The 10144-nt window shown below is 44.1% G+C and overlaps 1 long non-coding RNA gene across 1 annotated transcript; it reads right to left on the reverse strand.

Moving 5' to 3' along the window:
• Nucleotides 1-2219: 2219 nt before the first annotated feature.
• LOC121110914 lies at nt 2220-7212 on the reverse strand. Its single transcript, XR_005860421.1, has 3 exons — nt 7046-7212; nt 3359-3540; nt 2220-2472 (listed from the first exon to the last, which is right to left on the reverse strand). It is a non-coding gene; the product is annotated as an uncharacterized LOC121110914 (long non-coding RNA).
• Between the last annotated feature and the right edge of the window lie 2932 nt (nt 7213-10144).

Consider the following 10144-nt stretch of genomic DNA (forward strand, 5'->3'; position numbering starts at 1 on the left):
GCATTATCTATGGCAGTTAAAGTTAAGACCTTGATAAAAATAAGACTCACACTTCAATATCTTGTGAAAGTCTCAGTATAAGCAAAGCCACAAAGGGAAGTGAAATGCAGGCACTAAAGGGAAGGAACTGCGGATAGTAACTGACAGCTCAGTTATAAGTGTGTTCAGCCACCAGGATTCAGCAATTAGGGAAACAGCATAAGGTCAGCAGTGCACTGAGCCACCAGCACCAGGCAGACCACACCGAATCGCATAGGCATAAAAACAAGTGCTTCCATCCTGCCTGCACAGCAGCACTGTGTGGCAGATGTCTGCACAAGAAACACATAAGCAGCTGTGCTACCTGTGCCAGAAAGCCAGCAGTCAGCATCAACACTGACACCTTCTGACACACAGACAGCAGAGAGCTTATGCACAAGGATGGCACTGGTTGCTGGCACTGACACAGCACCAACACACATCCAATAATTTTGTACAGGCACAGCAGCATGGAGAGGCCAGCCGAAACAGCAGGAAAGATGCTTTCCAGCAGGTTATATGTTAGCAACCTCTGACCCAAGCAGATGGACTTCAGGATGTTGCTGGCAATTCTGTAATACCTTCCCCATGTCTCAGGCTGGAAGTCAGGGACATCGTTTGCTTGAAGGCTTTGACACAAAACTGGGCTGCTGTGTCTCAGCTGCCATCCATCATTGTTGCTGCAGAAACTGCCCAGGTACATGAGCTCAGCCCACAACTGTCCAAGATGAAGGCATTTACCTATTCTACATTGCAGGCAAGAGAAAGATGGATTCTGGTGTCTATTGCAGTTTGAGTGTGCAGATGGAAGCTGTAATGCTTTGTTATGCTGCAACAACTTAATTCTATGTCTCACGCCAAAGATACTGGTAATGGGAAGGGTTATATGTATGTAACAGTACTGTCTGCTGAAAAATAATCAACTTGGGTGTTGATTTTGGTCAGCCACACTCTTACGTGAACCAGACACCCACCGCAAACTCTTTGCAGACTAAATTTCTACAGAGAAATAGAAACTGTATATAAATGGCCTGTATCAGTCTTGCACCCAAAAATGGTAGAGCAGTCACCTAGCATACCCAGAGAGTATAGCATAACAGGAGTGGTCAAGAATGCCCATGCACAGAGAGTCAGCTAAAGAGCAATGTGCCAACACAGAGTTACCTGGGCATACTCTTTGTGGATTAAAAATGCTCGATGCACACATTCGCAAAAACTGAGTGTCACGTGTTTTAAGTATTATATCCCCTCAAACCATGGAAGCTGTATTTGGGGAAGATGAGCTTAAGTTCACTGTACCACGTTGTGCGAGGTTTTTCACCTGTCTTTGGGTCTGAGCAGCTGAGTCAGGATATCTTTCTCCTGAGCTGAGGATAAAGAACATTAATTTAAGGAGTCAACAAAAGGCCGAGGTAAAAGTATTAGCTTTGAGCCTAATCCACTGTCAGCATGATTAAAATAGCACGGATGTACAAGCAATTTCTTGCAGCAGATTCTTACTCAGGTTTCAGATGTACTCACTGCACGTGTTCTCATGCTGATCCCAATCTCCCCCTGCAAACAATTACTCTGAAGAATTCTCCTAATCAAGAACTATTGTTTCTATCTGACATTCTTGCAGGACAGCATCCTGGATGCTCGTGGATACCACCACCACGTGATAAAAGTATGTGAATGTCAACCCCATTGTATCTCTCTGCCCATGAATTAGATCTTATCAGGATATTCACAGGCTCGGTATTTAGATGCTGCCTTTTTCAGAAATACTTCAATGATTTGATAGCAACTTTAGCAGCTTGACTCAGTGTCAAAACTCACCCTGAGTTCTCAACCCAATGCATTCAGTTGCCAAGAGCATTCAGGTTGTTGTACAGAAACAAAACAAAACAGAACAAAAAAGCCAGCGGTCCTGTATATGTTTTTCCCCTTGGTTTGCAGATCAAAAGAAACAACCTAGCCTTTGAAAACTGAACGTAGATTTGGCCTTTTGAAATTCATCACCTTGGCAACCCAATTCACAAGCAACGGACAACTGTAATTGCCCAATGCCTGCCCTGTAGTGCAGACAGCACAGTCAGACCTCGGCATCTACTGAAGCCAAAGGTAAGCATGATGGGCAGCACCTTCAAAGAGCACACTCCTCTCATCTTGCAGAGCAATGCAGAAACACTCACAAAGGAAGGCCATTGTTCCCAGAGGTCTCATAGAGGGAGCAGGATTTATTGCAAGATAAGCAGTGGCCATGCTCATGGGCTCTTTTGCAGGGCTGCAGTGGGATTCATCTATAGGAGCTTCCAGGGCTCACTGGTGTTTTCCAGTTTCTCTGCACATAAGGAAAGGATGCTGCAACTGTCCACATTTGCTCTTTGGAGAAGTTCTTAAGGATGAAGTCTGCTTGCTGATGAGGTGGAAATGTACCCTCAAAATATCTGGAGTGGTGAAAAAGAATGAAGCCTAACACAGAAGAAACAACAGCAATGAGAAAATTTGCAATCTATCTGCTCTCCTCTTATGTAACAGACAGTATGGATGATTTTTTCCCAGTTAAGCCTGATCTAGATAACATAAACATAGTTACTAATTACTGTGGCTTCTCTCTCTGCAGTGGGTAATGAGTTTCTCATTTCATACATAACTTACAGCTTATCCTCCAGGTAGCCCAGTTTCCTTAGAAGAACCAAGGCAATTACAGACATTTTGGTTTGCTATTAGAGCAAAGCTCTGCAGTAGCTTGGAAATTCCATTTTAACAGTTTGTGGCGCTTTGAAATCAAACTAAATTCCTTCAGTCCTGGAGTTACATCTGCTGTGATAATAATCCACATTAGAAAGAATCACAGAATCATAAAGGTGGGAAAAGACCACTAAGATCCCCAGGTCCAACCTCAACCCATCCCTACTGTGCCCACTAAGCCATGTCTGTCAGTGTTACTTCTACATGTTTCTTGAACACTTCCAGAGACATACATACCTAAATAAATAGATAAATAGATAAATCCTGAGTTGTGGGTTAAAATCACTCATGTTGGCCAAAGCCATGCTCCATCAGTACTTCTGGAGCTTCTACCACATATAATGGCCATGTTGCACTTATCTTGCTAGTTGCTCCCTGTCACATGTCTTCAGTGCCCTCCACAGAGCCAGACAAACACCTGCAGCACAGCCATGTTGTTTCTTCTCTGTCCCCTTTCATCCAGGTGGACTTGGGGATGCTGAAGCTCCTGGTGCAGGTCTTGGGATGCTCTTCACTTCCCCGGGGCCAACATTTGGCCTCTCAGCCACTGGCTGAAGCAAAGTTCACACTCCTCCAAAAGATTTCTGCAGGGTAACAACCATCCAACCTTAGCGATTCTATGATTCTATAATCCTTCTTCTTGTCCCAGCTGAATTACTTGCATCTCTGCAGTTTCTGCATTTTCCAGCACTCACAGTGCAGTTTCACTTGCCATTTTTCAGGTGTAATGCAGTAGTCAATAACCTCCTAACAGGACAGCAAGCAGTTCCTGAGAAAAGTCTCCTGTACCTGAGATGAAACACAATTTTTTGACAGATCATTGCCACTCAGGTGTGTGAAGCAGCAGTCAAAGCAAACTCTATTTAAAAGCCAACGGAATGTTCATGAATAATATTTCTGGCTGTTCATTGTGTTCTCCTCTGAGACCTCTCTCACAGCGCTTTTCAGCCAGAAGTCAAAGCATTTCTAATTTTTAACCTTGTTTGTTTCAAATCACTGTTGATACTCATTTTAATTTAATTAAGTTTTTTCTTTTGAACAAATGCAGTCCCTCAGTCCCAAAGGGCACAGCACTATGTGCAGACATTTGCAGGTAATCAGAACTGAACTTCATCTCTGTTCTGCTCATTTTCAAGCCTTTCAAAGATCAAAGGGTTATTTTTAACCGGGAGCTTTGTCATTATTAAAATGGCATTAATGACTAAAGATGGCTGTTTCCAAATGGTTGATTTTATATCATGGCTCTGTAATATCCTCATTGGAGGCAGTAGATGACTCAGAAAGCAGATGACTCTCCAAGCGAAACTTCAGATTTATCTAGATGGACAGCACAAAGCGATCTGCTGCTGCAGCAGATGCCAATATCTGTGAGCAGGCATTGCTTGCTTTACCAAAACTTGCATCCAGGAACCCTGAGTACAGCCAGGGAGGAATCACAGCACTCTTTAAGCAAACTCTCATCCCAAGTTCCGCTTGTAGCTAAGCAGCCAGCCACTCTTGTCCCAGAGGCAATAAGCTAACTATTGCTTTGCTTGCTTGCTTGTTTGTTTCAATGAAACTCAAAAAAAAAAAAAAATAGGAAGATGAAGGATCATCTGTAACCACAGCTCTGCTCTGCTGACACCATCTCCCATGACAGATCTGAATGGTCAGGAAGAATTTTTCTGCTGGAACAATGACACGTCCTCCCCTCAGCTCCAAAAACAATCACTTATCATGTAGTTGCATTCGCATCCACGTTCCTTCTGCAGTACCACCGTGTCAGCTATTCACATTGCATCCTGACACTCACCACGCAGGCAGATGACAGACTTTCCTGAGGACCTTCAGCACCAGGAGCTTTGGACAGCGCATGAGAGCGCTGTTGGGGGAGCCATGCTGCTGAGCGCAGGGAGAAATGTTCCAGCACTACTCAGAAACATCTCAAGTCAGTGCCCCAAAAGGGACTCATTCCTTTGCTATATGTGGGTTTTGTCTGCCCTGACGCGTATCACCTATCCCTGTTGTCTGTATTATGCATCTGTTTATCTTCCACTCGCATATTTATTCCCCCTTTCAAACACCATCGAGGAAGTTGGATGGAGTTCTGATAGGGAGCTTGCTGCTATGTGTGACTGCACAGATTGTCTCGAGGTAGTGATCAAGCATATCAGCCTGCTTTTTTAATCTGGGTACAGTCACCCCTCCTCTTCTTTTAACAAAGCTACCTAGAAATCAGAAAATTTCAACTGAGGAAGTCTCTTCTTTTTATTTCCTCTAGACAGAAGCAGAAATTTTGCAGAAAGCATTTTCTTCCCTTTTAACTGAATATTTATTAAATCTTGTGTCAGCTTTTTTCAAAAATCATGGGCTGAGATAAGAGGAAATAACAGCCTCTCTTTTCCAGCCTGTTCTTTTTTTATGTTGCTGTGCACTATGCGCATCCTGCAAGATGATGAATAAAATAAACAGATGTATCAGCTCCCTGCAAGCTGAGTATCGACCAAACGAAACAGAAAATGAAACCTTCTGCTAAGATTTATTTGGGATAAACTACAGATTTCAGGAAAATAAGTTCATTAAAGGTAGTGTTCATCCCTGTTGACTCTGTGTGAGTACATGCAGGATACAAAGCTTTCTTGTATGAGAACTGTAGCCATGGATTTATTAAAGCCAATGTCCCATTACGGATTACATGTCAGCCATTCAAAGAGGCAACAGTAACCTCCTCTATCTTGTCGCATGGCAAAAGAACAGGCTGAGGAGTGTAAGGTTAGCCTCAGTTCACAGGATGCAAGGCCTCAGTCTGTGATGATGAAGTGAGAGGCTTAGCTGACTCATCCATACTGGCCAGTGCAATTCCCTCCTGGAAAGTGCCTGGGAGGCAGTGTAATCCATCCTGCACTCGGCATCGTGTCAGAACCATGAAAGAGCTTGTGAAGCACCATGAGGAATTCTTTTTAAATTGTCAGGGAACTCTGTGCTGGAGTCAGACTTCCAGTATTTTATGGCCAACAATGCCTTTTTTACATGCAGCAGACGGGGAGTGCTCTGTAAACCAAGGCAGTCACGAAGACATGACAGATCTTAGCTGCTACAGCTACTGGTCTTTGTGGGAAGAGCTGCCATTTCCCCAACATCATCCTCAGTACTTCAGAGCTAGAGATGCAGATGAGGTAACCACATGGATTGAGCTGACTTCCCAACCAGTGTGGGCCTATGGCTCTGGGGCAGAAGAAGATCATCCTGCTCAATTTCTTATGCAGCTGGAACCTGAGTAACTGAGAAAAACCTGTCACCCAACTGTCTTTACATTTATGGGAGCAAAGAGAAGACCACCAAGGAGCCATGCTTTACTCAACCTGTATGCGATACCTATTCTAAGGAATCACTCTTCAGAAAGGGATGTTCTCCTCTACCACCTGGAGAAGGATGCAGACAATCAGCTTAGACTTAATGCTCAGTTCCTGGATATCTGCTGTGAGCTGAGATTCAACTCCCTCTGTGCCTATTCTTCAATGAGTTGCATGCAAAGAATTAGATATTTTAGCAAAAACCTTCCAAGGACAAAATATTCAATGTTTTTGCTCTCCTTCATTCAACTAAAGCACATCATGTAGTTCTCTAGCAAGCAAAACAGCAAAAATATGGGGTTGGAAAACCACAGAACAGCTGAGGTAGGGGGCACTGACACTTCTGATGCGACAGTCTCTACAAGCCACCGAAGCAGCTTGTAAAGCAGAGCAGCAAACTTGCCAGCTCTTGGTGATAGACTGCTTTTCAAAAATAGCAGCTCTATTTTAATCAAAAGTTATTGGGCTCCATGCAGGTAGCATTGCTAATGACAGATCGCCAGTGAATAGAGGATATCAAATTGAATGTTGACATGATGGATCGCTATGGTGTTTTCTATTCCATCCTGGGAGTACTTGTGTTGTTAAAGACGCATCTTCAGGATGCTGAGTTAATCAAAATGTCTGCTTTTGCCTTGTTAGGACTCCTGCCTAGGCATTTCAAGAAAGACATACTGCCTGTGGGAGTGGGCTTAGCTTCAATGAAAGAGTTCGCAGATCAACAGATTTTTAACTGGAGGAAAACTGAAGCAGATTAACAGGTTGCATACGCACGGACTTGGTTATGTTCTTCAAGCACCCCATTAAAAATACATATGTAATAGAAAAACAATTAGCCTTGCTTTAAAAGTCATCCTGAAATCTAGCAATGGGGAACCAAGCACAATGAAATTCAAACCACAAAGATGATGTGCACGGTTAGCAGCGAGGTTAATCAAACACATAGGAAGATTAGTCCATACCTAAAGGGGCCACTTTTCCTGCAGACCTGCTGCAGGATGCCAGATGCCAAAACTCCACCTGATCCCCAAACCCTGCACAGACACCAGCCTGTCCAAGCTTCCCCACCACAGGTCACAGGGGAACTGCTGCCTTTGGCAACAGCACTGTGACACAATGCTGTACTCCATGGCCAGAACTCCCCAGAGACACTGAAGCAAGAGGAATACTAGTTCAACAACACTGAGCCAGATGAATTAGGTCCAGATCTGAACTTTCCAAGATCAGTTTCCAAAAAACATTTTCATACATTCTAGCCCACAGTTAACACATACGCACAACACTCAGTATTCACAGCATATTTTATAACTCCCGAATGTATAAGCAACCCACAGGTTGAAAGAAATTACATTCTGAGTAGGACAAGGGGTCTCAAAACCGATTTTAAGCCTGCTGATGCACTTCAAAAATAAGACTTCAGAAATACTTGGTTTAACAAATTGCTCTGGGGGAAAAGACACAATGCTTCCCTAATTTTCCAAGGGATTTGACTTTGTTTGGCTACATTTCCTTTTTGTAAGCATTGCAAAACACGGGGTGTTTTGTGAGCCTGTGTTTTGCTGTAATTCACAAAACACAGGTGTAAATTAATGATGATCTAATGAACTAGACAAGGGAGAGATGCTCTGCTAGTGAATCACCTGCTAATGCTATCTGCAGCTAGGGAAGAAAACCTGTTTGTGTGCCTCACATTTCATTCTGCACCAAGTGGTATAATTTAAGAGATTTTATTTCAACTGTTTGCTTATCTCTAATTACCATATGCTGGGGTTGTGTATTATTTCAGCAACAAACCCTCTCAAACACCTAACCAGGAGCCATTTTGTCAGCAGGCTGTGGTACAGGCACACTGCGTGCTCTCCTGTAATCGCAGAGCAGCACGTTGGAGTTTTTTAAAGGAAAAAAAAAAACCTTCACATGCACCATCAGGTGATAACACCTCACGGTTCGCTCTTCGTAGGGTCTCCAGCTTTAAGAAAGGAAACACAATGGGCACAAAAAGGAGGGTGAGTTCAGCAAGGCAGACCCTCGGATACAAAGAAAATTCATAGAATCACAGAAAGGCTTGGGTTGGAAGGGACCTCAAAGATCATCCAGTCCCAACCCTGCCACGGGCTGGGTGCTCCCCACCTCAGGCTGCCCAGGGCTCAACCACAGCCTCGGGCACGTCCAGGGATGAGGCACCCACAGCTCAGGGCAGTGCCTCAGCACCCTCTGAGGAAAGAATCTCTGCTCTTTTTGTTTAAAGCCATTCCCACTTGTTCTATCACTATCAGTGTGTGTAAAAAGTCGCTCTCCTCTTTGTAAGCTCCTGTAGGAACTTGAAGGCCACCATGAGGTCTCCCTGGGGCCTTCTCCAATCCAGGCTGAACACCCCCAGCTCTCAGCCTGTGTCCACAGGAAAGGTGCTCCAACCTCTGAGTACCCCCTAGCCTGCAGCCTCCCAGGCAAGAGGAGCCCCTGCTCATGGGACAGGTATGCCGGAGCAAGATAAGGAGTCCGAGCCTTGCACTGTAGTATCTGTTTTCTACTGCAGGTTTTAATCTGAGATAGATAAGAATCATTGTGCTCTTAGAAAACTAGACAAGTGCTACAGGCAGACACTGGCCAGAGGAGGAAAGGTAATTTGTTGCTGACTGCAACAACCCTAAATCACCCAAGTAGAGCGGGTCTTACCTGCACCTTGCTTGTCAAATTAAGCCAGGAATATCCTGCACAGAATTAAAAAAAAAAAAATTAAAAAGTAGGGAAAAGAAAGCAAAGCATGGATGTTGTGTTAAGGGACATGGTTTAGCAGGAACCATTGATGAAGGGCGAATGGTTGGACTGGATGATCCTGTGGGTCTTTTCCAACCTTAGCGATTCTACGATTCTATGATTCCATAGCAGAGGCACCTTCAAATGGGCAACTGTCTTTTCTAAGCATGATGAATTATCACAGAAAACATACTCAAAGTAATCACGTGCTAACATCAAAACCAGAGTAGTGGGCATTGCATGGTCACACACTGATAGGAGCAGAATGGATCGAATTCCAACTCCAAGACACAGCCAGACCAAGTTGGCTCGTTCAGCATACATGGATAATGTCAGCATCCAATACAGAATTGATTATTCTCATGGCAAATACAGCAATCACCATTGCTTTGTTATGGACCAGCAGTGATGTCTTCACTTACCATGAGCTGCATCCTCCCGTGTCCCAGCTCATATCTGGGAGCAGCGGTGGCCTCCACGGCCACTGCCTTCATTGCCCAGGCTACACAGTCCTCTGATCTTCCCACAGATGGAATATAGTTGCTTTATAGTGAAAAAACATCGTTCTTCTTTCCCAAGGAGTTCACACATTTTACTTCTAATACATCCTGTGCTGAAAAAAAAAATTACAGCTGCTAGAAGTGTGGTAAGGAAAGATTCAACAGCAATTGAGCTGATTTCCTTTCTGTAATAGTTTGAGTAACTTAAGCTGTTGTCATGCATGAAACCACAAAGAGACATAAAACTCCTCTCTGTGACCCCACTTCATTTTAGCTTATTGCATGCTTACCCGTGCAGAAATACAAACTTGTTAGCACTGTGATCCACTGCAGCTCGCTCTGCTTTGCTCCTACTTTCAGCCAATGCACAACAATTTGGAAATGGGCAGTTATTTCCTCCAGCAGCCTTCTTCTCAGCTGGGAACTGAACAGCAGCACTTCACTTAAGACCCCACTTGCACAGCTGGAGTGAAATCAAAGAGCTGCTCCGCTTCCTTACATCCACTGCCATCTCTCTCTCTCTGGTGGTGACAGCTGTATTCATGAAAGCTGACCCTGTCATCAGCAAACACCACACGTTAAAAGTAAGGATGTTTTTGGAAGCTGGGAAACCTTCCACCACCCAGCTGCACCAACAGTTCTTCTCGAGTCCCATTTCTTGATGTTCTCCTCCATTTCTAACAACGCAAGAACCACCACAAGGTGTGCTGAGGGTGGCAAAGCGGAGCTTCATTTCACAAGTGGCTGCCTGGGTCAGAGGAACATGGAACTGAACATGGCACTTGTAAGTGGGGAAAAAAAAAA

This window comes from Gallus gallus, chromosome 5 (genome assembly GCF_016699485.2).
Source record: "Gallus gallus isolate bGalGal1 chromosome 5, bGalGal1.mat.broiler.GRCg7b, whole genome shotgun sequence".
NCBI classification, from domain to species: Eukaryota; Metazoa; Chordata; class Aves; order Galliformes; family Phasianidae; genus Gallus; species Gallus gallus.